Source organism: Mustela nigripes, chromosome 1, assembly GCF_022355385.1.
Source record: "Mustela nigripes isolate SB6536 chromosome 1, MUSNIG.SB6536, whole genome shotgun sequence".
NCBI classification, from domain to species: Eukaryota; Metazoa; Chordata; class Mammalia; order Carnivora; family Mustelidae; genus Mustela; species Mustela nigripes.
This window is the reverse complement of record NC_081557.1, coordinates 66,337,352-66,364,638: the sequence shown is the minus strand read 5'-3', so window position 1 is coordinate 66,364,638 and position 27,287 is coordinate 66,337,352. Positions and strand designations below refer to the sequence as shown.

The 27,287-nt window shown below is 44.4% G+C and overlaps 1 protein-coding gene across 1 annotated transcript in view; it reads right to left on the bottom strand.

The window, feature by feature from the left end:
• The window catches only part of FAT3 (FAT atypical cadherin 3), a 663,645-nt gene extending 637,862 nt beyond the window's left edge, over positions 1–25,783 (bottom strand). The window contains exon 1 of the mRNA XM_059412525.1: positions 25,406–25,783. The gene's annotated coding sequence lies outside the window, so the exon portion shown is untranslated. The remainder of the gene's footprint in view (positions 1–25,405) is intronic.
• Between the last annotated feature and the right edge of the window lie 1,504 nt (positions 25,784–27,287).

The following is a 27,287-nucleotide window of genomic DNA, read 5'->3' as shown; positions in this document are numbered from 1 at the left end:
GTAAAACCCAAGAAGTCAATCAATATGTAATGAAGTAAAGAGAAAAAGAAAGAAAAGCAGGCAGGTGTGACAGAACGCTTGGTCGATGGCAATTACTGACATGCCTGGATTGAAAGCGTTCAGTTCACTTACTAAGACCTCCAATTCTGATAAACACTGATTGATGAGTGAGAGACACATTTCAGATTGCATGCGCCTCTCTGAGCCTTCACGTCTAAGTCACAGGTGGTGGGTCTGTACGTACACACACCGGCTGCCTTGTTACAATCTCCCATTCCCCCTCCAGTTCCTCATTTTTATCTAAATTACTCCCTACGAGTTCACCCGAGGTGATGATGTTTGTCCAAAGTGATGCAGCTGTCAAAACATTTCCTTATTTCACAAGCAAAATGCAGGTACTTACTTTTAAGCCAAAACTAAGTCTTTCAAAATATCCGCTACAACCTTAAAGTACAGCCTTAGATGCTGAAATGGCTGAGGTACTTAAATCTAGATGGCCAGCTGGTGATGGGCACAGAATTTGGATTTTAGAGTAGGATTCTAGCCCCTCACTAGGTCCCTAACTGATCTTGGGCAATTCATTCACCCTTTCTCTGTACCTCAATTCATCTGTAAAAAAATTAATTGATTTTTTTAAAAAGGAGATTAAATCAAATTCACTCTGAAGTGTCTTCCAGCCTTAACACTCCATGATTCTTGTTATCTTTTCAGGATCATTAATGTAGTTATGTTATTGAAATTAATTCTGCCACTTAGAAACTCTGTACTACAGCTTATTTCAATACCAAACTATATGCCTCACCAAAACGTATATGGGAACGTCATTCTCATGCAGTAAGATTTGAGATCCTACGTATGACGGCCAAGTACTACCCCATCAGCTGTTCCTCTTTTACCAATATCTATTATTTCAGGGGGGGCCTGGGTAGCTCAGTGGATTAACCAATAATCTATCACTTCCCACAATGACAATATAAACAAAGTTGGGCTAGCGTTGTTTTTGTTTTTGCTTTAAGAGTTTAAGTTTGTTTTTAATGTTTCAGTTCTCAAGATACTCATGGATGCCAAGTACATGGTAAACTTTTCTGCACAGATTTATTCAAAAGGTAAATACATACACATTCCAACAAAACAGATAGGGTATTCATAACATCTGACAGCTATTCTAATAATCTTTCTCCAACATCCATTACCTTTCATATTTACATCTTTCCTTTGGCAATTCCAAACTGGAAGGAAAAAATGCAGAGGGCAATGCCATCTGCATGAGATATGAAATGTAGTGTGAGATGTGCTGATTCAAATACAAAAAATGATACAGTTTTCTAATTCATTTTCTCTGATTTTTTTCAACTGATACATGAGAGTATGAGATCTAAATCAAGCTATTCCTGTTAAAAAAAAAAAAAAAAGGAAAAGGAAAAGCTTCAAAGACAAAGACAAATTTAAAACCCAATCCTCTTTTCTGTAGGTAAAAGAAGATGGTTGGCTAGCAGGATGGAGAGAGGAAAGGAAGGAAGTCCTGGAGCAACGGGGAGATAATCCTTTGCAGCATGGATCTTCTAGGAAGCCATTTTAACCATTTGTTCTAAACTTTTTTTAAATGTTCATTTGAACATTATTTTTATTTCATTTATTAAAGTCGTCATCTATGTGAGCTTGAATTTTCTAATGGAAATAGTTCCTATTTGTCTTTAGAAGACTGTGAAATCAGAAGCATGAATATAAAAAGATAGGTCCAAATCTGTTGTGACAGACAGGCTTCCTCAAAGAAGTGAGACACAATATAGACTGTAAGTTGTTAACAACCCCTAACAATCTGTAATCCTTGGTAGAGAGGAAGACTGGATCTCTCCTGTATAGAAGACACTGGAAAACGACTTCCTTCCGATTTAGAATGGACAGTCACAGAAGTTCAAGTTACGAACAGAGAGGTACCCTATGTGTCTGAAATCCTTCTTTATGCTTCTGCCATCTAGAAAAAAATGAGGAAAGAGGGATGCCTAGGTGGCTCAGTTAGCTAAGTGTCTGCCTTCAGCTCAGGTCATGATCCCAGGGTCCTGGGACTGAGCCCCACATCGGGCTCCCCTTCTTGGCAGGGAGCCTGCTTCTCCCTCTCCCTCTGTCTGCTGCTCCCCCTGTGTTCTCTCTCTCTCTCTCGGATAAAAAAATCGTCTTTAAAAATTTAAAAAATTTTAATGGTGAGTGCTGTGAAGTGTGTAAACCTGGCGATTCACAGACCTGTACCCGTGGGGTACCCCTCTGCTAACCTCCCCATCCAACTCCCCTCAACAAGGCAGCCACAAAACGCTACCTTCGACTCCACTCCAGAGTCTAATTTCACAGGCACAGCCTAGCTCTCTGTCATTCCTTGGAACAGCCCCATCTCTGAAATCGCTACAAAATACCCACAGCTCTAATAACTTCTGATCTTCTCTAACCCCCTTCTATCTCTCTTTAAACCCGTCCTCCATCTTCCCCAAGACTTCAGGTGATACACGGACACTCTCGCTTTCATTCTCTCTCCTACACTTGGTGTTTCCCAACATTTCTCCTCAGAGGCATCTGAAACTCTACCACCCCATGTCCTTCTGACCCATCTTTCTGGGCAACCTGTGATTCTGAATCAGCCCTCTTGTCTGTTTAGCTTTGTACAGGTCCCAGGCTGCTCCAGACCATGGCCGAACTCCATGCCACAGGGACCTGTACGTCCCAGCACGGCCCTCGGGGACGCCTGGCAAGCCTGGTACTTAGTTTTGACAGACCCTGCCTCACTGCCTACTCTCAGCCTTGACCGGTTTCCGTAAGACCCCTACTCCCCTCACTCCAAACTTGCTTCCGCTTCCACAAGGGAACACGGGCAGCCCTCCGGGCACTCCTTTCCTTCCCTTCACCTGAATGATCCTCACCCACTCCTGTCCTGGAAGGTCTTCCCGGTTAGCAGTCCAACGTGCAATCCCTGCAGGCTGTCTTCATCCCTTCCCATCCTCTGTCTTGTGAAGGCTTTTTCTTCATTAATTATCCCCCTTTCCTGTATTTGCATCTGAGTCCCTTTCAGCGGGTGCTGCACAACTCCCGGGGCGCCATTTTCTTAGGAGACGGTGTGTGTACACAGGCCAGGTTTCTGTTTCTACTGGACCTTTCCTCTCTGCCCTAAACACACTTGTTTTCTCTATCCTCATTAGAACAAAACAAAACAAAACCTCCCCAGATCCAACTTTCCAACTTTCTCCTCAGGCTTCAGCCCCAACCCCTTCCATTCCTTCATTGCCAAACTTGTTGAAAGAGTATTCAAAATTTGCTGCTGCCACCTCTTCCCTCACTTCAGCCCACTGCCATCTGGCAGGCATCCCCCTCCACCGCTCTGTTCCGCAGTCAGCATCACATCCTAATGGCCAAATTCAATGGCTTTTTTCAGCAGCCGTCCACCCCTGCATCCGTAATGGCCCCTCCAACAGTGGGGTAAGAGTGACTCATACTTTCATTCTTGAAAATCAAGTTCCTTGGCTTTAGGGTTCATCCCTGCCTCTGGGTGGTCCACCATGGCTCAGACTGCCCTTTCTCCGGTTCCTTCTTCTCTGCCCAATTCTTAAAACTGGGCGACCTCAACTCTTGCCTTTTCTCACCCTACAGCAGGGGAAGCAAACCATAGCTGGCCTATGGGCCTAATGGGGCCAGTTGCATGTTTTTGTAAATAAAATTTACTTGCACCCCATTCATTTAAACACCTTTACATAACCTCTTGTGGCTGTTTTCAAGATACAAAGACAGAGTTGAGTGAGTAGTTGTGACAGAGATGGTATGCCCTGCACGGCCCCAAATACTTAACATCTGGTATTTTCCATAAAACATTTGCTGGTCCCTCTCTAGATAAGTCTATGCAGTGACTCCCAAAGGATGGTCCCAGACCAGCAGCATTGACATGTAGTCTTTGAGCTCCCCCTGAAGCCAAACACATAGGAAGTAATGGAAAGAAGCACAGGAATCTATGCAACTCTCCAACTGACTGATGCTCAACTACAGTTTAAGAACCACTGGTCCAGCGGCACTGAGTGGCTCAGTCAGTTAAGCATCCAACTCTTGGTTTTGGCTCAGGTCATGATCTCATGGGTCTTGAGATCGAGCCCCGCATCGGGCTCCATGCTCAGCAGGGTGTCTGCTTGAAGATTCTCATTCCTTCTGCCCCTTGCCACACTCATGCTCTCTCTCTCTCACTCTCTCTCAAACGAATAAATGAATCTTGAAAGATAGAAAGGAAGAAAGAAAAAAGAAAGAAAGAAATAGAACTACTGGTCCACATAACACTGGACAATCCCCAGGGCTTCAAGTACCACCCATGCAGCTACGTGGGGGGCTCAGTGGTTAAGGGTCTGCCTTCAGCTCAGGCCATGATCCCAGGTCCTGGAATGGAGTCCCACATCGGGCTCCCTGCTCAATGGGGAACCTGCTTCTCCCTCTGCCCCTCCCACTGCTCGTGATCTCTCTCTCTCTCTCTCAAATAAATAAATGAAATCTTAAAAAAAAAAAAAAAAAGTACCACCAATGCATGTGGTGACTCTTGAACTAAGCTTCACTGTGCTCTAAATTAGTATATTTAACTACTGGATATTTCCACCCAAAGGCTCCTTCCTCTTCATTCAACTCTTTCTCAACACCCTCTATAGGATAAGCTGCCATCTGTGCAGGAGTCGAGCTGCCAGATACAAATGTGTCTTATGCAATATTTGAGACATACTTATACTGAAGAATTGTTCAGTGTTTATCTGCAATTCAGATTTCATTGATCTGTATTTTTATTTACTCAACCTAAGAATGCTACACAGGCCTTAAAGTGAACATGAAAGAGTTTTTACCCCAAAGTAGCACAGAGTTCATTCAGGGAGCCAATGATCTAAACACAGTGCAGAACAATATGATAACCTCAAAATCTCACATTTTAAAACTCTCTCTCCCCTCTTCCCATGGCAGTTAACAGCTGCATGGGCTTTTGGGGCTAAGCTACTTCAAAAGCCTCTCCTAAAAACCCAGAAAAGGGGATTCTGATCCTCAAGTGGAGGGAAAAGTCGTAAAGCAGAGAGAAACATTCTAATCAAATGTGTGTATGAGAAACAGACTGCAATATGAATCATAATGGAATGATAAGACATTAAATATACTCAGATGCTCATTTCTCTAAACTTTGATCTTTATGAACCATTTCATATAATAAACAGTCAATACTAAATGAGCTGAAGTTAAGTATTTTAAGATATGTTAATAAAAATTGGGTCAATTGTTTAAAAAAATGATAGCCAGTGATAAGTTCATGGTTCGGAATCTGGATGTAAACTCAAAGTCCTTGGCTTCTGGTCCAGACCACAAACCACAGCACTGAGGCTCATCTGGTAGCATTTTATCTCATTAACAAGCCAGGAAGAACTCTTCCACATTGGTTTTGTGAAGTCTGATGACAACAGTGAGACTTAAGCATTCTGTTAACCAGCATCTTTCGAACAAGAAAGTAGATTTTTAAAACAATCAGTTTTTTAAAAAAAAATTCTGACAGGGGTGCCTGGGTGCTCAGTCATTGGGCATCTGCCTTGGGCTCAGGTCATGATCCCAGGGTCCTGGGATTGAGCCTGGCATCGAGCTCTCTGCTCAGTGGGGAGCCTGCGTCCCCCCTCTCTCTGCCTGTTTCTCTGCCTACTTGTGATCTCCATCTCTGTCAAATAAATAAATAAAATCTTTGAAAAAAAATTCTGAGTTTTCTAATTAGAAGAAAAAAAAGACAATTACTTAAAACATAGACCTCTTTTTTTTTTTTAATCAAGGCTTCTGGCAATGAACATTTCCACCTCACTTTGAGCAAACTCATGTTTAAAACTTTCTCCAAAGGCCCCCAAAGAAAACTTACTGCTATTATAAGTCACCCACACTTGAACACAGTCCATGGAATCAGCTGTGGACAGGGAAAACAATGACAGCAGAGACAAATGAAATTCAGACTTTCTCTCATTTCAGCTAATACCTACTCACTCACTTTGTCTCCTATTCTCATTTCAATACTGGTTGATTTCAATTCAACAAGTCCTGCACTCAGTATTTAGTTTAGGTGGAAAAAGGAAGACAACAGAGAAGAGGCAGTTGCCAGGCACCAAGATAATCTAGAATATTGAAAACAACTATCCCCTGATTTTAAATTCCCAACACTGTTTTAGTAAATCCAAATTTGCAACTCATAAATGACATTTGTTTCTTGATGCAAGTTGAACTTGTAGGGCTTCTTGAAGTGAAGAGATCTCATAGCAATTTTGCTTTTTAAAAACACACCTCTGAAACCTATACATCCAGGTTCTCAGAACATCCCTCCTAGATAAAACAGCATTGCCTTCAACTTGCTCCTTGAAGAAATAAGAAGTGCCAGCACGGATCAGAAGCATCAAGTCGAGAACCTTGACTCTTAAGTGGTAAATCACTGGGTAATGAACCACCCTCAGCTCCAGTGCTGGGAGGCACTGGCATCGGTCAGGGGAGTCCTGCTTTCACAGAAGTTCCTGGAGGACTCAGGTGAGTTCAGAGAGGACATGTCCACGTGAAAGGAGCAGAGCACACCCACTGTAGCAATGCAGGCCTGACCTCATCCCCACACCTTCAGTTCCCTGAGGTCAAGAATGGTGTTGTATTTATCTCCTTGACCCTGCCAGCAGCCAGCAAGGTGTCACAGGATAACAGGGTCTCTGTGAATATTTATGAGCCCGTAAAGAACAGGACCAGAGCTGGAGAACCACACAAAGGGGAGATTAGAAGCCTTCACATGAAAGTCACACTTAACTGGCCCTTTAAAAAATACCGTTCCGCGGGGTGCCTGGGTGGCTCAGCAGAGTAAGCCTCTGCCTTCAGCTCAAGTCATGATCTCAGGGTCTTGAGATCCAGCCTGGCATTGGGCTCCCTGCTCAGCAGGGAGCCTGCTTCCTCCTCTCTTTGCCTGCCTCTGCCTACTTGTGATCTCTCTCTCTGTGTCAAATAAATAAATAAAATCTAAAAAAAAAAAAAAAAAAATACCGTTCTGCTACTTTAACTACTCATAGTTTTCCCCCTGCCCTTGATCCAAATCATAAGGAGTAATGCCTCTCTCAGCACAATTCAAGATAACCCGTCATTATCAGATGTCTGAGCAGTCTTTCACGCCAGTAGGCAGTCAGATAAGGCACTTCTAGCCCTGTGCTGGTTTATAAAAGGCCAAAGTTGCATCTTTTTAAAAGATTTGTATTTGATTCAATACCTTAATCCAGAGACACCTTCTTAATCCTCGAAAGGAGTCAAGCCCTCCTTTTAGAATCCTCGGTATTAAAAAACAAAGTTGCTCATATTCCCCCTTCTGGCAAAGTCATCATTTTAATTCTTAACGTATAGGATGAATGTTCTTCTCCACAGTTCCTAAACCTGTACGTCGAGTGTGAGGTGTGTTTTCTTTCAGTTAGTATTTATTTTAGCCCAAATCACAGAACAAACTCAGTGTGTAAACAGCACTGTATCTGTGGGTATGCAAAGAAAATCCACTGGACTGAAATAGTCACTAAAAGAACAATCACTCAGGGAGTTAACCATTCAAATATGGCCAGTCGCTCAAACTGCAGAAGGCTCATTCCTAACTGGAATTATAAAAGAAATGGGTATTTTAATAACCACATTAAAAAAATACCTAGCAGACTAATGAGTTAAGAAAAAAATCTTTTAACCAAGCAAACAAAACACCAGCAATAATCTGCACTCATTAAAGACAGTGAGTTCTTACGGAATCAAAATCAGGTTCCTCCACGTTCAGTGACTACTTACACACAGCTGTGAAACGATGAAATCAAATTCGAATAGCAGACAATTAATTTTAAAATAAGTATTACCTGAACATTTAGCAGCACAGACCTACATTTTCTATGAAATATTTGCAGGAACTTGACACAGATGCAAGTGAATAAAACATCTATCTAAAAATACTGTATTTAGCATTGATTAAAAAAAAAAAAAAAACACTTGAGACAGCAAAGGAAACATCACAAAGGAGCTTTTCCAATGTGTGGTGGCATACAAACAAGTGTATCTTGCTAACAGTAGAGTACTAGGTTTCTTGAGGTCCCCACAGTACCCAGAGGTAGAGGGGAGAAGCAAGGAGGTCCCCAAAATAGACATCCGCTGAAGGAGGATCAGTTCGGCTCAGCAGCATTGGAACAGCAGGTTCAAAGCCAACAAAGAGTTAAACACCTAGGCTAGCTCTGTAATGAATGCTTAGTAAGTTTGGCCAACGAATATCAAGTAGATACCAGGGCTAGAGCAACTGTTAAAGGGATGACCTCCTTGAATCTTATTTGCATAGCAATGAGATGTCACAAAGGCATTAAGTCTGAAACTGCAATGCTGTTTCTAATCCATGCTTTATTTTGTTGTGACATGAAGCAAACTGCTTTTTAAAGTAAAACAGAAATGATTCCAGCAATTCAGGCACGGGGGAGGGTGCGGGGAAGGGGGAACAAGTATAGATTATAAAACTGACTGGAAAGTAGCTATGCAAAGAGCTATTAAGTCACTCTGGGAGCAAAACCAGCTGGGGGGAAAAACGAACAGTAAAACAGTAACTTTCGAGGATTATTTTCAAAGTGAGACCAGGTAAGTAAGTTGCTGGCTTTTGTCAACTAATATATGTGACTTGGACCAAGAATAATGCATGTCTGCTCACAACAGACAAAATATCAATGAAATGAGCCAAACTATTTCAAAGTGTATCTGTTTCAGCCTCAGGCAGTTGTCTATAATGATGTGAAAGCCTTCAGTTACAGTTTGGCTCTTGTTTTTGTTTTGTCTTATTTTGTTTTCAGGAATTATGCTTGCAAGTATTATTATCATTAGCTAATACTAAGGGAAACTGGGGGATTTTTTTTTCCTTTACCATGGAAGAATGCAACTTCTTTTTAATATACTGTATTAAATTACACACACAGCTAAGGCTGCAAAGAGAACAACAAGAAAACCACATTGAAATCAAGCTTTTGTGTTAGAAAATGAAAAGGCGTTCAACAAAATCATGAATACTCAAGGTCTACCTATATTTCTTTTAAAAAAAAAAGAGAGAGAGAGAGAATACTTCTACGCTTCAAATGTTGTAAGTTCATTTCTCTCCCAGAGTCTTATGCATCAAATTCAAACACAGAGTACAATTAAATGAAAACAAAATAAAACAACAACAAAAAACCTCCATGATGCCTTGAACACGCAACTTACCCAGTTACGTTGTTTTTCTGCCATAATTATCAAAGAACATAGAGATCTTTATCCATCTCTGTCACAAAGACAGGCAAAATGAAGTTTTAGCTGCCTGTTACTCAAATCCCTGAACCACCTTTCTGAAGGCATAAAAAATAACTCTCTTATTTTGTAATTCTGACAGAACCTCAAGTTATTCACCAGACCATATGAATCTACTTCGGGCAATGAAATTAATATTTTAGTAAGTCTTCTTCCATGAAACAGGAAGCCTTTTAGTAATGACCTTGGACCAGTTAATAGGAAAGGCAAGAAAAGCAGGGTCCAAAGCCAGAGGGTAATTGTGATTCAAAGACTCTTTTATGCAAATAAGACCCCTAATCATGCTAATGAAATTTTCTACATTTTATCTTCCATCTTTTTATTTACATTCAGCTGAGAAGCCAAAATCGGAAAAGAGCAGATTTCCGGCTTCTTTATCCAACCTGTCCCATGCAGGCAGGGCCCTGGAGAGCTGCAGGACCTTCACTGAGCATCCGATGGGCCACCCCCAGAAGTAACAGGACAGAACTAGAACATCCTGCTTAGACTGAAGTTAGATCCAGCAAGCGGTAAATGACTCAAGCAGGGTGCAAAAACTCATACTGATTGGGCATTGGTTAACATTTCCGTTTTCTCTTGTATTATCAGACTGGTCAGGAAGCGAAAAGTCATTTCCCAGAGGGAGCATCTGTACTGTTGTCCTCATCTCTGGACGCCCTCAGTGTGCTTCCTGCCGACCTGGGGGCACACTCCTATTTGCCATGTCCTGGCAGGTGCTTTCAGGGGCAGTGTGGTCTGGAGAAGCCTGCACGCTTCCAGTAGGATGGCTACGGGATCACAGTAACTATGAGTCAGGCTGGGGACAGGCCAGGAGCTCAGAACTCCGCTAAGGAGAATAGTTGTTGGACAAGCAGAGGTACAGAGAGCACTGTTTGTAAAGACAGACAAAACCAAGTTAGAATCCCGACTTTGACACCTCCTGTGTCATGTCACCTTGGACAAGTCACTTCCCAGCTCTGTGCCTCAATTTCTTCATCTCTAAAGTAGAGATCATGATAGTATTTATCTCAGAGGGTTGTTGGGGGTAAATGAAAGGATATACGGAAACCTTGTATCAGTGTTAGGTGTTATGAACCAACACAAAAACGCATAAAGAAACTGTAATAAGTAAACCCAAGTTACTATCACCAGTATTGTCAATAATTTCTTTTTAATAGTCTATCAAGTCTATCAATCCCATGCCTACTGAGCAGCAGGAAGTTTGGGAGTTTTTCAGGATTCTTTATCCATTTTTCTTTTTTCAGCTTTCGGATGAAATCACGGGGAGTTTTAGTACCTTTCCCATCTCCAACAGCTCAGGCCATGGCAAATAAACATGCAATCTAAATAAAAAACTATACTTGCTATGGAAACAAAACTTCAAAATAGGTGCTCCGGGTCTCTCTTCCAACCCAGCAGCCATGTCTGATTTTCTCTCCGTGGAAATTCTAAAGATGTCGCAGAGGATATTCTCAAAACAACTTTTAGGTGTGTCAATTTTACTTACTTTTTTGAAGGTTTCCTTTATTTATTTCAGGGATTCAGCACGAGTGGGGGTTGGGGAGCAGAGGAAGAGAGAGAGAGAGAGAGAGAGGGAATCTCAAGTAGACTCCATGCTGCACACAGAGCCTGAGGTGGGGCTCCCTCCTGGAACCTGAGATCATGACCTGAGCCGAAAGTAAGAGACAGACGCTGAACCGGTTGTGCCACCCAGGTGCCCCAGTGTGTCATTTATAATTAAGGGGGTTTGGGGAGAAAATTTAAGTATGATGACAGCTAAGGAATTAAAATATTATTTCATGTTTAAAAAAACACGTTATGAATAGACTTAAAGTCACATAAAGCTTTAGAAAAAAACAACCATCAAAGGAATCTGACTGATACCCATGGCCTATCTTTGCACTCCATCACCAGGCTTTGAGAGTATGAGACCGTCCTGCTGTTTTGGTGCAAGGATTCATGTGGCTACATTTGAGAAGCCCTGGTTGTAGACAAGAGCTGTGGATTCAAATCTCGGTCCTGCTAACTAAGGTTCATGACCTTGGTTCAATTCCTGACCGTATCTTTGTTAACTATGGAATAATGATGCTGGCGTGCGTGGCTGGCTCGGCCGGTTAAGCATCTGGGGTCAGGATCCCAGGATCCTGCGATGGAGCCCCACGTTGGGCTCCCTGCTCAGGAGGGAGCCTGCTTCTCCCTTTTCCTCTGCCTTTCTCCCTGCTTGTGTTCTCTCTTTCTCTCTCTCCCTCAAATAAATAAAATCTTTTAAAAAATCAAATAAAATTTAAAAACAAAAACTCAAAAAACCAAAAAAGAAGAAAAGAGAACAAAGATAACAAGTGTAGGCAAGTAGGTGGAGAAGTTGAAACCCTTACAAAATAGTTCGCAGCTATGAAAACATTATGGAGGATCCTCATAAAATTAAAAATAGGACCGCCCTATGATCCGTCAATCCCACTTGTGGGTACTTAACCAAAAGGATTGAAATCGGGGTCTTGAAGAGATCACTAGCTCTTCTATGTTCACTGAAACCCTATTCACTAATATCGTGTGGAAACAATCTCAATGTCCATCAACAGGTGAGATTTTGCAAAATGTGATACATGCACACAATGGAATACCATTCAGTCTTTTTAAGAAGAGGAAATTCTCTGGGGTGCCTGGGTGGCTCAATCGGTTAAGAATCTGCCTTCAGTTAGGTCATGATCCCAGGGTCTTGGGACTGAGCCCCATGTCCCGGTTCCCTACTCGGCGGGGAGCCTGCTTCTCCTTCTCCCTCTGCCTACTGCTCCCCCTGCTTCTTCTCTTTCTGTCAAATAAATAAATAAAATCTCACAAAAATTAAAAAACATAATGATGCTGACATCCAGCTACTAGAGCACAGAGGATGCTGGAACCAAAGTGTATATACAAGAACCTGATGTAGTGGACGCTCGACAAATTAGCCATTTTCTTCTCCCTCTTTCCTACTGGTTGTTTAGGATCTGAGATCATAATGTGCTTGCAACTCCACCAGCCATCACCTCTAACTTCTCAAGGTCGCTGACTCAGGCGTGTCTGGGTGGCGCAGTCGGTTCAGCATCCAAGTCTTGGTTTCAGCTCAGGTCATGATCCTCTACCCCACCTGTGCATGCTCCCCCTCTCTCTCTAAAATAAAAGATAATCATAATAGTAACTTAAATAAATAAATAAATAATCAAAATAAATCAAAATAAAATAAAAAGATGCTAAATCAGTCCAGCCTTGAAAACCTATACATCTCGTTCATTTCTCCATTCGGCAAATATTCCTTAAGCATGTATGTAGTGGCAGACACCGTCTGTGCAAGAAAGGGCTCAGGAGGCAAGAAAGAATGTGAAAATACACCATTCCAGGTCATCATTTCACAGATGAAGTGTTTTCCATGACAGCAAATGGCTACAGAGCCTTCTCAGTTGAGGGAAGGAGAAGCAATGACAACACACGCTGGCACCCCGGGTAATTCCAGCATGGTTTAATGCTCTCACCAGTGTTCACTAGGACACCAATGCCCCCATTCAGTTCGCATCAGGGATATTAATAATAACCAAAAGCCATTAGTGAGGCCAAGAAAAGGAAATGAAAAGACCCCAGACCCAAACAAAGAAGGCTTCCAGCAGCAAAGAGCCACCAAGAAGAAACTGCTGGAACTTGGTCACCAGTGGTTCATCTCTGCACCCTGCCCATTTACTCTCTTTCCAGTTCAGTGGTAACAGCGATCACACCATTCAGACTCAGCACTCAGACTGCTCCAGTCTGCCCGGAAATCTGCATGAAAGCAAAGGATCAAAATGCCTTTTCATCTAAAGAACTGTGATTTAACTCTCTGCCTTTTTAATTACTCTCAATTACTTTCCCACTATTTATAAGGATTTTTTTTTTTTTGCATAACAAAATCCAACTCTAATCAATATATGCAGTATATCCCAGCTGATTAGTGTAATTCTTGCCCCACCATGATGCTGGAGTTGTGCCAGCCTTACCTAGCACACAATTAAATGTCTGGTACTGCCTGCTGCTACCCAGCAGGTCTCACGAGTTAATAGGGAAAAAACGGGATTCACATTTGCCTCTACCAGCCCCTAAGTGCCCTTGCTCTCTCTCATCTGCTTGTAGACACGTACAAAGTGTGCCTGGAGAAATAAAGGCCTGGAATAATCACACAAACCTAAAAGACACAGGAACTTAAGAGAAGGATCTCCAAAGCCTATCTCGTCATCTCCTCATTTCAGTAAATCCTTCCAGGAATAAGGTATAGCTCTTCCCACCTTCTATTCCGATACTGAACTGTGTGAGCACATTCTAAGTACAGAAAAGAATCAGGTATCTAGACCTACCTAAATCCAATATTATGAATTATGTTCAGTGTACCTTCAAGCCAATTTTCAATAAACACAAATCACTTAATAAGAAATTAAGAGCATTACACACTTCTCATGCTCCCATGGATTTGGTGTTAATGAGATTTTGTTTGTTAAGCTCACAGAATGACATAGTGTCTAAAAGACAGAGCCTTTTCCAATTTCCATTCATTCAAGAAACAGTTATTGAGCATTTTTTGTAAAATGACATTTCCAACACACACACCTGTTCATAGGCTGATTTTACCAGCCTGCCCCTCAAATAATGCTTTCTTGCAGTATAATTGGAAACAAAACAAAACAAGAACAAAAAAACCAACAACCGGAATTTTACAAGACTTACATTTTAATCTATTCTATGACTCTCAGCCAGGTACTCTCATACATTCATTCACACACACTATGTGCCTGACACTGTAAATCCAATGCTCTAAAGCAAGATTCTCTTGCCCACAAAGGTCAGAAGTGAGTAAGCAGCGGCGTGGAACCTGCATGTCTCAGTATACACCAGAATGGTGTATTAGTTGTAGGTTAGTATAGCAATAGATACAGCACACATGTTTGCAGACGACTTGATTTTTAAATGTAAATTAGAAAGACCCCAAGGACCCTTGTAATAGCAACATTCTTATGTACATATGTATTCTATGCTTTCTGGAGACAGAAAAGACTCAGTACTGAAGTGGGTTCCCACCTCCCAGTGTATTTTACCGTTAACTGTCAACACTGATTTCCATGCAGTTGTACCATTCAGTACAAATTTCTCTATCAGGACCTCCTCAGAAACAAAGTGGTGCACCTGGAAGGTAACCAGACATTTGGATGTGTCCACGATGCCTTTTTAGTGTATTTGCCGCACTCCTTGAAAACCTACGGGAAAGAGCCACAGCTCTGACAGGTCAGCCAGTCAAGAACCTGGGTGTGTCTATGCCTGGAGGATCTTTCCTTGGAATAGAAAATGTGGACCTCAAATGTACTACATCCCACCAACACCAGAATCATAATGCAGCCCCAATACCTCAGAGATTTTTCAATATTTGGCTGTGGATGTTCCATTGTGAAGGTCAATGATACACTATTCAAGTTGAACAGAAACAAATGTGGTCATTCAGTTTTAAATATTAAACATGGGGAAGATCTGGCAACATTAAGAGTGAAGTAGTAAAGGTTGATGAAATGCTACTGAGCCCTAGGAACGATGGTCCCAGGGAAGAGGATGGGGACACCCAGGGACACCAAGGAAGAGACACCGGGACAGGTAATTTCATGACCAGACAGATGGTATTTGGTGCCATACCAGCAATACAAACTGTAGTGGGAACCTGAGTAGGCAATGTGTAAACGCAAAGCAGGAGGTAAGGATTCAGCGAACCTACAGGAGGGCATAGGGCTCCAGCTAGGGTTGGAGCAGGGGGCTTGTGCAGGGGGAACACAGAACCAGGCCAGCAGCCACCAAGGAGAGAGAGAAAAGTAGGAGGGGGCCCTGCAGCAGGTAGAAAGCTCTGAATAATCACGTCTACTCCTCTGGACATTCCCAAGTTTGGGAACAAGAGAGATCCTCATTCAGTATCTTCACAAAAGAGCTGAGGTAGTCAGAAGTGTGATTCTGGGTGGCACTGGCCTAAGCCCACCGACCCAGAAATTCCTCAGCTTTCCCATCTCTGCAGACCTTTCTCTCCTAATTCCAGTCCCACTCCAATGTGCCCCCGCCCCGGCTCCCCTCTGATGTTTCTCCTCAAAGTAGTGCTAAAGGAGAAGGTCACACTCTAATTTTCAGACCGTCACATATTTGAAATAAAATACATTCTCCATATGCGTACCCTCTTGCCTTTCTCCAAGAAATCAAATATACAAAAATTTAAAGTTAAAAAAACAGACAAATTAAGGAGAAACAAAATATTCTTTGGAAAAGAATGTGCCCCAGGATCTGCTTAAATAGTGCGTTTTCCCTAATTGAATGCATTTAAAATGTGATTTGCTTTGAAAAACGTGATTTACGCTCATGTTTAAAAACGTTATCTATCGTATAAGAGCAATCTAGGCTTATTCACTTTGATTATTATAATAACCACTGATGAACTGTATGAAAATGGCATATCTCATAAAATACCTGTATCTCCCTCTCTCTCTTTGAAGAGGAAGTAGAATATGCTATTAATCCTACTTATTTAACAGAAATACAGAGAGTATAAATTGAACAGACTGTGTGCAATGCTGAATAAAACTTGGGAATAAAGTGACGCAGGTAAATAATTACACATACAAAATCCACACTTCCAAAGTAAAAGAAGATTATCTAATTATTGGATAATTCAGGAAGATCTAGGAAATTGATCTGGCTATAGAATATGTTTTCATCTCACATTTCCCAATCAATTGCCTGCATTGCATAATTCCCTCATCCTAGTCGTCGTCTTCTGAATGTAAATGAGGTATCAGGGTCTCGTAGTTACTCCAGGCACTTCCAAGCAGATGAGGTCACTTCAACTCAATAAAAGATGGCTTGTGTCATCTTTCTGACTTAGGGCACACATGCTTTCTGTCCTTTTCTGGACCTGTTTCGGGAAACATCAGCCAGTCCAGAAAGCTAACTTTTCAAGGGTCAGGCACCACATTTGTATAATACGCTTTCATGCAAAATCAGTCCAAGGTCATTAGAGCACTCAGTGCATTTCTGCCAACAATGGCATGGATTTTAAGAACCAGCATAGGCCTCAGCAAAACTAACAGTATAATGCATACTTACTTCACCCAGACTATGAAGGATCTGCTACATCTGCAGGAAAGAGGGAATGGTAGATTATTTTAGATAGCTCCTAAAGAAACATACTTAGGAAGATGAAGAGTTAAGAAATCTCATAGAACTAGCTGTTTACATTAATACCGTTGCAAGAGAGAGCTAAAATTTAAATTGTAAACAGGTAGTGACAAATCCTGGAGGATATTTCAGGATATGTGTTTCTCACATTTCACTTGTTGTCAACATTCTCAATGTATTTCTTTACTAACTGTGGCACTTTCAAGCATTTATGATCATCAAAAAGAAATCTATCCCACAACAAGGATATTTAAAAAGGGAATTTCTCAGTCTCTTATATGATTGGAAACTTTTGCATGGCAACAATCTGGAGTCAAAAGGATCTATATCATTAACCCATCAACCCTAAAACTGAAAAGGACACTGAGAAATGCAGATTTCAGATAAATATAATATAGGGCTGATAGTTACAAAGAAGAAATTGACCTCACAAACTACTTTTAAATTGTTAGAGCAAAAATTCCACTAGGAGTTTTACTTGCCTACCCTTGTTTTTCAGAGGTACAAAGTCCTGCCTAAGGTTTTGGTGATAGTTCGTGTTGGGAGTTATCACAGGCTCACTCCATGGGCATGGCCATCAGTGAAAGAAGCAAAAACATCCTAATCAGTTGCAAAGTAAAAAAAAAAAAAAAAGGCACACACCACTTAAGTCAAGAAGCACAAAATGGCAAATGATCAAGTTCCAACAGCTAAAAAGATCCAAGACATTATGAGCTTTTAATGAGTGAAACATGCCATGAGAAAGAGACCTTCTGTCAATAAATCCAAATTCTGGTTCACTAATTAAACCATCTAATACAGTGTCTGAATATGTAGACATCAGACTTCAACATTTCTTAATTATATTCAATTCCGGGCATATTTTTCCATTTAATTGACATTCTAAAATGCCTTTACAGTCCTATCAGATAGGTACCAAATTCTCAAAGGAGATTACTACACACTTCTGAATTCTGATTCATCTGATTGAAATTGTTATTCTGAAACTTTTCTTTGAATGTGGAAAAGATTCACACTCCCCACTTTGTCCAAAACTCTAGAGACATTAAGGTCATCTATTTGCATCTGGCCCACTTTCTTGTGTACCTTTCTTGGCAGTGGGGCTCTCCACAGCCAGGCCAATCTTATGAAACCAAGGCTTCAAACCCTGGCCTGGCATGGAACTATAATCATGTGAATCACACAACACACCACTCAACCAATCACAGCACCAACCGCCATCATTAAGCCACTGCTTAGAACCAAACAGAGTCTCAAACTGCAGCCTTGAAATAGACTTTAGATGCACCAAATATTTTTTTTCAGATGCCCAAATTATTAATCATATGCTTAGACTTTTTAAAAAATCAACAAAATGTCATTTGCAATAGATGGTCTAGGTTTCAGAAAAGACCAACCTACCCCTTTACCACTCCTTCCAAAATGCAGGCCCATTCAGCTTTTGAAGAACACCCCCCCCCCCCACACACACACACATACACGGGCATGCCATGTTTATTCTGAAGGAAAAAAAAATGACATTTATACTATCATTAAGCACATTTGTCGCTAGATTTAATCTGTATTTTCCAGCATGCTTTCAGATGATTACAAGTGTTAAGTAACATCCAATGATATTTCGTAGCATTAATAATTTGGAATTTATTTCAAAATGTGAAACACAATCGCTGCTACAACGCATTCACTTTTTAACCTTCCATGGTACTGAAAAGCTTTAATTTTTATCAGATTGTTTGGAATTTAATTTAGTTGAAGTCTGGAATTTAATTTAGTTGAAGTCCTGAAGTTACAATTAAACTTCCAGTTAACATTTCATATCTCTATCTCATTCAATGGCTGAACTTATCTCCAACATCTCAAAAGAAAAAAAGAAAAACTAAGAATTATGGAAATATCATTTGCAACTGCTCTGCAAAGTACAAACAGCAAGTCATGGTGAACATCCAAGGTAAAATTTCGAGCCTTCTCACACCCATTCTGGAAGCCAACCTTACCATGCATAGTGTTTACTTTATTATTTTTTTTTAAATGTGCGTTATAAAGCAAGCAAGAGACATGAATGCTAAGTTCCCAAAGGACAAAACACCTCAGAGTTCTCTGTGCCAAAGCTAATTCATAACTTAGCCTCAGAGGAAAACTGGGAACCATGAATATACCAAGGACATCAGCCTGTAGGAAAAAGCTACTTCCTTTGCATGCACCAGAACCGTGCCGCCAAACTTGGTAGATTCTTTCAACCTCCAACATTAAAAGGTGCTGTGATTTTTTTCTTCCTTAAGTATACACATCTTTAGCTAGCTAGCTAAACTGTAGTCTAGCTAACTAGACTGCAAGCTCCTTGAGAACATGATTCATTTTTCTCCGCAACTCACCCCTTGAAACCCTTACAAATAAAAAGAAAATTGAGCAGATATTGATGGATTACATTGAATGCATTCCCTGAATCCAGAAGTAGATAAAAAAAAAAAGACCTCAGAGCAAGAGTCCAACATGGAAAAGGGAAGAATATTTATTCCTGGAGATGTCTGAAGCCTTCGAAATTTTATTTCTCAGCTCCTGGGCCAGCCGTGATTACTATCTGGAGAAGGAACTGAGGCAAAGTCTAGGAAAACGGAAGATAAACTGACATTAGGCAACAGAGGAATGTTAATGACTGGCAAACTGAAGACTAAAAAATGCAGGCAGATTGAAGCCATGAGGGTACCAGCCATCTCCTTCAATGCAGAGCGCAAGGGCTCCAGGTTTTCATTCACATTCCCTGAGGTCTGGGAGCTTTGGCCAGGACTCAAACTCCATTCCTGATGCCCGACCTTTGTAGTGGTGCTTCTCAGCCCTGGTAACTTAATGAAATCTGCTGAGAGGCTTTAAAAGATAACTGATGTCTGGATCCTCCCCATGGAGATTCTGATTTAAATGGTCTGGATGCAACTTGTGCATCAGTTGTTTTAAAAAGCCTTCGGGTGATTCTAAAGTGCCATCAAGGTGGAGAACTGCTTTAGGACCACTTCTGAGAGCCTTGGGTGGTGTGAGACACCTCAGGGAATTAACGGTGAATAATAATACGTAGTGGTATAAACAACCCATTAAAGTTTATGAAAACAGCAAAAATGAATGATTCTTTAAAGGATCTGCTAAAGAGTAGTTTATTATAACAATACAACTAAAAAAATCCCAGAATTGTTGATATAACCACTAGAAAGCCAGGGTGTGTATATGTTGGGGAGGAAGTGGGGGAGGTGTGTACACCTGCAGGCAGGCTCCCAGACACCATTAAAAAGCATGGAAGGGTCCTCTTCAAGGTTGGGGGTGGAGGGACCACCAAAGGAAAATGAAGAAAAGAGCCTGAGTAAATTCTGGTATCTTCCCAAAATACTAGATAACAATCAAATAGCCTATTTGGTCTGTTCCGTGAATATATTCTTCCAGAAAAGAAGCCCTCTCTTAAAGAAATGAAAGAATTAATTTTGTAATATCTTGCCCATATAAGGTTTCACTGAGAAATACTAAATTGGGTTGTATTCACTCTATATTCCTCCTAAAAGTTGACCCCTGTTCCTATTAATCTCTCCCTTGTCCTCGAGGACCCTTTTGTCAGTTAACAAATATGCCCATGTGTTGATTTCTAGTTTGCACACATGGGTAACTGCCATCTTCCCAAAAGAATTGTAAGCACAGATCAACAACGATATATTTTACTTTGACAAAAGCTATATCTGAATCCTGCCCACTGCCTTGCAAAGGGAGGTAAGTTGAGTAAATATTACTGAAAGAAATTTAAAAGAAATGCATTTTTAAAGAGATAAAAGAAACAAAGAAAAAGAAAATAAGAAAAAGAAAAAAGCTTTTCTTAAAGAAACAAAAATAAATAAAATGACTTTAAATTCCATGTGACTTTACAGAATAAGCACAAAGGGAAAAATGTAAGACATACAAGGGCAAGAGTTAATTAAACAAATTCCTTTACTAAATAGAGGCTAAAATCCACAGTCTTGAAAGCCTGTAAGTTCAGAAACATGCAATACTAAAATCTATCCAAGGGTCCTTCTCAAGGTCCCCTACACAACTTTTCTTGCCCAGACAAGGCCACACTCTCATCATCGAAGCGAGGACAATCCTACAAGGCTCCCTAGGCCTCCCATTCATACATATCCGCCCAGTGAAGGAAGCAACACACTTCCATTATATGGAGGGTTTGATTGTTAAGTTTTGAAATTTGTGCTCTATTTTCTCTGACCACCATCAAACCAGAAAATCCATTCTCAAATTTTTACCCTTTCTAGTTAATACAAATACATTCCAATCCTAGAATAGGCTAACAGCAAGACTAACCTGGGAGTGCCAGTCCAATCCAAAGCTACTAGAACGGTCATTTGTCACTGTTACATGTAACTGACAGACTATTTTGGTCGACCAGAAATTGGCTGGAAGCCACTAGACAAGTGTCAAATATGTTCTCAATAAATTCAATCTGTGGCACTCAGCTGAATTTTTTTATTTTTGTTTCTTTAAGGAAAGGCATGCTGTTCTAAAAATTAGAAAGAAATTTGGGGAAAAGGAGGTTAATGTAAACAAAGACAAGAGCTTATTAGAGGAGTAGATACTCCTCAACTGACAGAAAATCGGTATGTTCGAGAAGCCAGTAGAATCAAATTGGCCAAAACACAGAAAATATATTTACCCTCAAGGTCTTCAACCAGGAAGTCACCTAAGCCACAAGTATCTGCTTTGTGCCTCTTGAGCAGCAGGCACTGTGGTCAGCCTCAAGAGGACAAACTTATAAAACACAGACCCAACCCCCACAATTGGGTAGAAGGATTCCCACAATGATATATTCAATAACTAGAGATTGGAAAAGTATTTCAGAAAATTTTATCAATAAGCAAGGCAATACACACAGGGGGTGCATTTCTGCCTTTAACATTGTGGAAATCAGGAAGGAATTAGGCAGGAGACATGGCCCTCCCTCTAGGTCTGTCAGATCCCCTTTCTTTTAAATTTCCACTCCTCCCTGGTGTTTGTCAAAATCAGCAAGGACAAGGGTTCATCAATAGTCCTTCCCCAGCAATCAAAGGAAATCAATCAGCATGGCCAGCCCACCTGATCCCATCAGATGATCCCCACTCTGTGCTCCTCCTGTCCAGGGGAAAAAAAGCCTAAGAATGACCCACAATAGAAGAAACGGAACACTCCCAATATTATCCTTTCCCTCTGGCCCCAGAGGAAAAAGCCCACCCATCAGTTAACCAGACAGATGTGGAGTGTCACGAATGCCACACCCAGCTCCACAAAAGGTAAGAAAAAACTACCTTGGTCCTATTTGCACTATGAGCTATAAATAGAGCATAACACAACAGCCACCAGGAGCACTCCTCAGACCAGCTGGAAATGACTAAATACCCTCTCCTCACTGGTAATTGCCTACTTCTTTCTATTTGACATAATTCATCAACCAGATTACAGCAGGTCATTCTGCAACATATGAAGAAAGCAAGGATAAGGTAACCTGACACATCAAAATGTTCCTCTGTGAGCAGCCTGAAGAGCTGCTTTACAAAAAGCTGTGAGCTGGCAAAATAACCATATAGCATACAGGTCAGTGGGCATCCACTCTGCTTATTGCTACTCATTTCATTTTTGAGTAGCTCAGCACAACTGTAATTGCTAGTTAACAGACAGACTGGGTCCTGACTGCTAAAAAAAAAAAAAAAAAAAAAATTCCCAAAAGGAGTCTGCCAAGAAGCAAAATAAATAAAATGGGGGGGGGGGGGGGTGGAGCAAGGGGGTGTTGATCCCCAGTCACTGGTCAACAAATACTGGCTGTGAAAATCCTGCAGCTACAAGGGATGCAGCCAGCCCAGCAGCCACTGATTTCTGATCTCTGAGCCCCCTGCCTTTCATGTGGAGTTCTCTGTGTGGTTAAGATATGAAGACATTACAGCTGGACAGTTCTGGGAACTTTCTCATCCCAGTGCACTGTGCATAGACACTGGCCCCAGCAGCATTCACTGTCCAAGTTCCAAAAAGAAAACCACATGGATTCATGATTAAATATCAGCATTCGGTTTAATTCTAAGAGACAACTTTGCTCCTTGTAAAATGTTAAAAACCCTTCCCCCACTCCAACCCTATTAGGAGAAAAAAATCACATCAAAGCGCTGAAGTTATTATGCATTTTTTGTCTTTGTCTCTTGGCGCCCTGGTTTTCTTGGCTGTTCTTTATTCTCTCACTGCTCAACTGCTCCAATTTAGGAATAAGAACTTAAAAAAAAAAAAAAAAAGAAAGAAAGAAAAGAGAAAGAAAACAGGAACAGTTGCCTCTGTGCAATTCCCAGGATTCTGCAGAATTTCCATCTCTCAATCCTTCTCCCTCTTCCATCCCCTCCCTTCCTTGCCTTCTCAGATTCAAATCTTCACGTCACAAACCAGAACACCATTCAAGCCTCCCATAAACGTTAAGAGAAGTTCAGTGCCCGAGGGTAGAGGCGAAATCTGGGCTCCCCTTGGGCGACACTGACAAGGGGGAACCTCAAGTCCTCAATTCCTAGATGGCGGGCTTCCCCATTCCACCACCTGAACTTGCCGCCTGGATCCCAGGCAAAGTCGTCTGCAGATTTTCTGGCCGGTTCTCAGTCTCTGCATTTATTTTAACTCGGCCCAGGCGCAATCAGAGAGAATCTAATCCTGGCAACAAAGCCAGGAGCACAAATCCACCGTGATGAACTGGTCGGCCCGCTCCCCCGCCCCCTTCCTCCCACCGCCCGCGACTCGCCTTTGAAAAGACAAGCGTTGGGGGCAGAAAATTAATACGTCCGAAGCTAGCTAAAGAAAAGCGGCAGAATACAAAGTGGCCGGGAGTGGTCTGGGTTTCGTGGTTTGCTTATGCGTTATCTTTTTTAAACAAGGATCCACCGAGGTGAACCCGGACCGGTCAAGCCCTGGGTGGGAGCGTCGAACAGCCCCCGGCGCCGCGCACACCGCTCGCCCCCCGCCCCCTCTGCCGCCTGGCTGGGGCCGGGGCGAGTGGGGGAGGTTCGCGCGGGTTTGTCTGACACTTGTAAATGGAAGTGGGATCCAACTTGGAAAACAAACGCGCCGGAGTCTGGGGGCGGGAAGGAGCGGGAGGAGGGATGAGGAGGAGAAAAGAATCTTCAATCATTTGCGCGGTCCGCGCTTGCCTCCCTCCCGCCCGGGTGGCCGCAGGTTTGCCCAAACCCGAAGCGGAATCCCAGTGGGCGCCCGGCGGCGATGAGACCCGGCCGGAGACCGAGGCGGGCGGAGTCTGCCAGCCGCCACCCGCCGCCGCCACCGACCACCACCGCCGACCGCCCACGCTCCGGGGCCGCAGGCGCCTCTCCGGGCCGCGAGCCTCTCCTAGCCCCACAAGGCGACCTCGCCCGGTCACCGCAGGCTCTCTCGCTCCTCACATCCATTCAGGAACCCCCTTCCATTGCCCGGTTGGCCCCCATTATTACGAGGAGCTGCAGTCGCAGGATGCCATCATCTCTCTCTCTCTCTCTCTCTCTCTCTCACACACACACACACACACACATCCCGGGGGCGCCCACCCCTTTCCTCTTGTCGCAGGCTACCCTAGAGGCTCCCTCAGCTCGCGGCCAAACTCTCGCCACCCCCGCATCCCAGCCCCAAGCGCACCGCCGCCTACGACAGTGGAGCAAGGGAAAGTGCACAATCAAAGTTGCCTTCCGCGGAGCCTAATTCAGGTCAATGTTTAACCATCTCGGAAAGCACGCGCGACAAAAGTCAGCGGGAGAAGGGAGGGAGGACTAGACCACAGCACCTCTAAAAATACCCGGGCTCTTCGCCTCGCGCACGCCCGGGGGCCGGATGCACTTTAGCTCAGCGACCCCCACTGGCGGAATCCTGGCGCGCAAGGCGCGCGGCGCGAGGACGGTCCCGGCCGTCTCCGCAGCTTCCCGGGCGCTCTCCCTCAGATCCCGGCCTCAGCCCCGCACCCACAGTCGTCCTGGCTGGGGGGGTCCATCCACACCCGTCCGGGAAGGGGCCCCCAGCGCAGAGCTGGCGCGTCCTCGCGTTCCCGCCTCCAGACCCAGAGAGGGAGGCAACGCACCCCCGGGGCGGTGAGACCCGCGCCGCTTTCTTTTCAAAGACAAGCAACCTTCACGCGTGCAAGCCCGCCCGCCAAAAATCATGCACTCTCCCTAGGCGCTCTGTTTCCTTCTCCCTGTGAAGGTAACAAGAAAAATCCTCCCTCCCAGCCACTCTGTTAAAAGCTGGCGCCCCAGTCCGAGAGCCGCTGCCTCTCGGAACATTTCATCCTGCCCGCGACCCCGGCAAGCCGGAGTCAAGCGTGGAGCTGACCTGCAGATCGTCCAGAAACCCCTTTCACTCCCTAGCGAAAGTGGAGTCTGGGCCCCCTGCTCCGCCCTGCATCTCTGCTAGCAACGACCCAACTTGCGCCTCCAGGTCGCCCAAGTGCATCCATCGGCATCTGAACATCGCCGCTGCGCCCGTCAGGCACCAGCTATCAAATAGGCTAGCAGCCTGGATCCTCCTATCCACCTGCAACCGGCGGCCGGGGCTTGGGGGACCCAGGGATAGGTGTACTGATCCGCAAGCCCCCTCGCGGCCCTCCTCAAACGCTCAGCCTCAAACTTGGCCAACTCTCCATGCCAACCTCCCGGCTACTGCCGCAAGACCGAGCCTCTCTTCCCTCCTGGCGGCGGCGGCTCGGAGCTGTGCCGAGGCAGGAACTTTACAAGGTGAAAAGTTTCCCCACGCGCTCCGTCGGCTCTCGCCTGCCCGAGCCCACCTCGCAGCCCATCTGCACCCGGCAGCTGGAGCTGTGCTCCTGGAAGCGCGCTTCGGCTGGTGCACCGGGCAGCCAAATAATTACGCTAAAATCCCCACGCACCCTTGCTTTCGCCGGCGATCTACGGCTCCACCAGGCGCAGCCTCCGTGGTCTTCCTCTCCGAGCGCTCCAGCCCAGGACTAGCCGGCCGCCCGGCCGCCGCCGCCGCAGTGCACGCCGCGCGCTCTCCCGGACTGGAGCCGCGGGCAGAGGCGCTCGGCGTTCGGAGGCTCGCAGGCGGAGGAGGGGAAGCCGGGAGGAGGAGAACGGCAGCGGGAGGAGGGGGACGGGGCGCGAGATCCCAATCCGCAGCCCAGATCACAGCGCAGCCTGCTGGGAGCAGCGCCGGCTCTCGTGTCTGCTCCGTGCTGCCGCCGCCGCCGCTACTGCTCGCCGCCTGGCTGCTCCCAGCTCCCCATCACAGCCGACGCCGACGCACAGCCAAACCCCTCTCTCGTCGCCCCCTCTCGCTTTTCTCTCGCTGTCTCCTCCTCCCAAACCTCGAGCGAAAAGGGCGAGGGGGAGAGAAGCCTTGGCGTCCGGGCCGACTCGCGATCTCGGAGCGCCGCGAGGAGGGAGGGCGGAGGGGAGGGGGTTGTGGGAGAGGCACTGCGAGCTGGAGGGCGCTCCCGGCGCGGGGCCTGGAAGCTGGACTAATTTTAGAGCGCGAGTCTTCCCCCACCGGTCTCTCGGGGCTCGAGGAGAACACCAGCGCGCCTTCCTGCCTCGCCTAGAGCGTGGTGCCGGCTTCAGGGAGCGCGCACACACCGCTCTCAGTGGGATCAGCACCGCGGCCCTGCGCAGAGATCAAGCTCCCGTTACCCTCCGAGGACAGAGGAGGAAACTGAGGCACGTCGAGGTTAAAATGGCTTCTCTAAGATCCCATGGTTAGTTTGTAGCGTGAAGACTAAACCATCAAACGTTGCACCTAGATTCTAAATGTGCTTTCCAGACAGGGCTCTTACGTACTACTTTGAACATGTTTGAATCCTGGGGTCATCTGATTCCCTGTGGAGAAGGGAGTAGTATTCAACCGCAAAGGTAACGGGGTGCATTCTCTTTCCTCCTTCCCTGACCCCAAATGGTTTTAAACATTTTTGCCGAAATGAAAGGAGCGGTACTCTGAAGAGAATGAGTGATTCATTTGCGACTTGAGTTGCAGCTCCAACCTGCCATACTCCTGTTCAAGTAACTTCTGCGCCCACACCCCTCCTAGTACTCGCAGACCACACCCACACGTCCACACTCTGATGCACCAGAGCCTACACTGGTCCCCCGCTCTGTGTATCCTCGCACTTCTGCCTTTCTTTCCCAGGAAAGGAGAGAGGCAGTCTTAGCACCCGCCTCCCCCTCCCCATCTACACCCCCACACACAGCAACACACATCTGTCCCGTAAAGCAGCACACAAACAGGCGCGTGGACTCAGATGCTCTCTCCCAGGCGCTCCCCACCCCCGCCAACTCTAGTACTGGCACCCGCGGGAGAGGCGCGCTGGGCCTGCAGATCTATCCTCCAGAAGAAATCCTTACTCTTTCAACCATGAAATTCTCTCTGGGGAGTAAGGTGGGGGTTGTTGCTGGAGGGGGTGGGGCTTTGTGCTCCCTCACTAGAGCGAGCCCTTTGAATAGACACTTGAGTTTATCTCTCGGTCCTTCCAGCTCTCAGCCTGGGGCCTCTGCCCTGGTTGCCACCACACAATGGCCCCGCTACTCCCCACGGGTGGAAAGTTCCCCTTGAAAGTCTCCAGCAGCCTCGCTGCCTAGACTGCTCCATAAAGCACCGGCATGCTCTGGTCACTCTGCCCCGGAGAGTTTAATGTGAATACTAAAGAACACTGACAGCTCCCCATACATCAGCTAATTCAGAGGTAATAGGCATGATGTAACCTCAGGCTTCATTGTCACAGAAGGCCAGAAGATGGGTCTGGAATGAGGGAAACCACT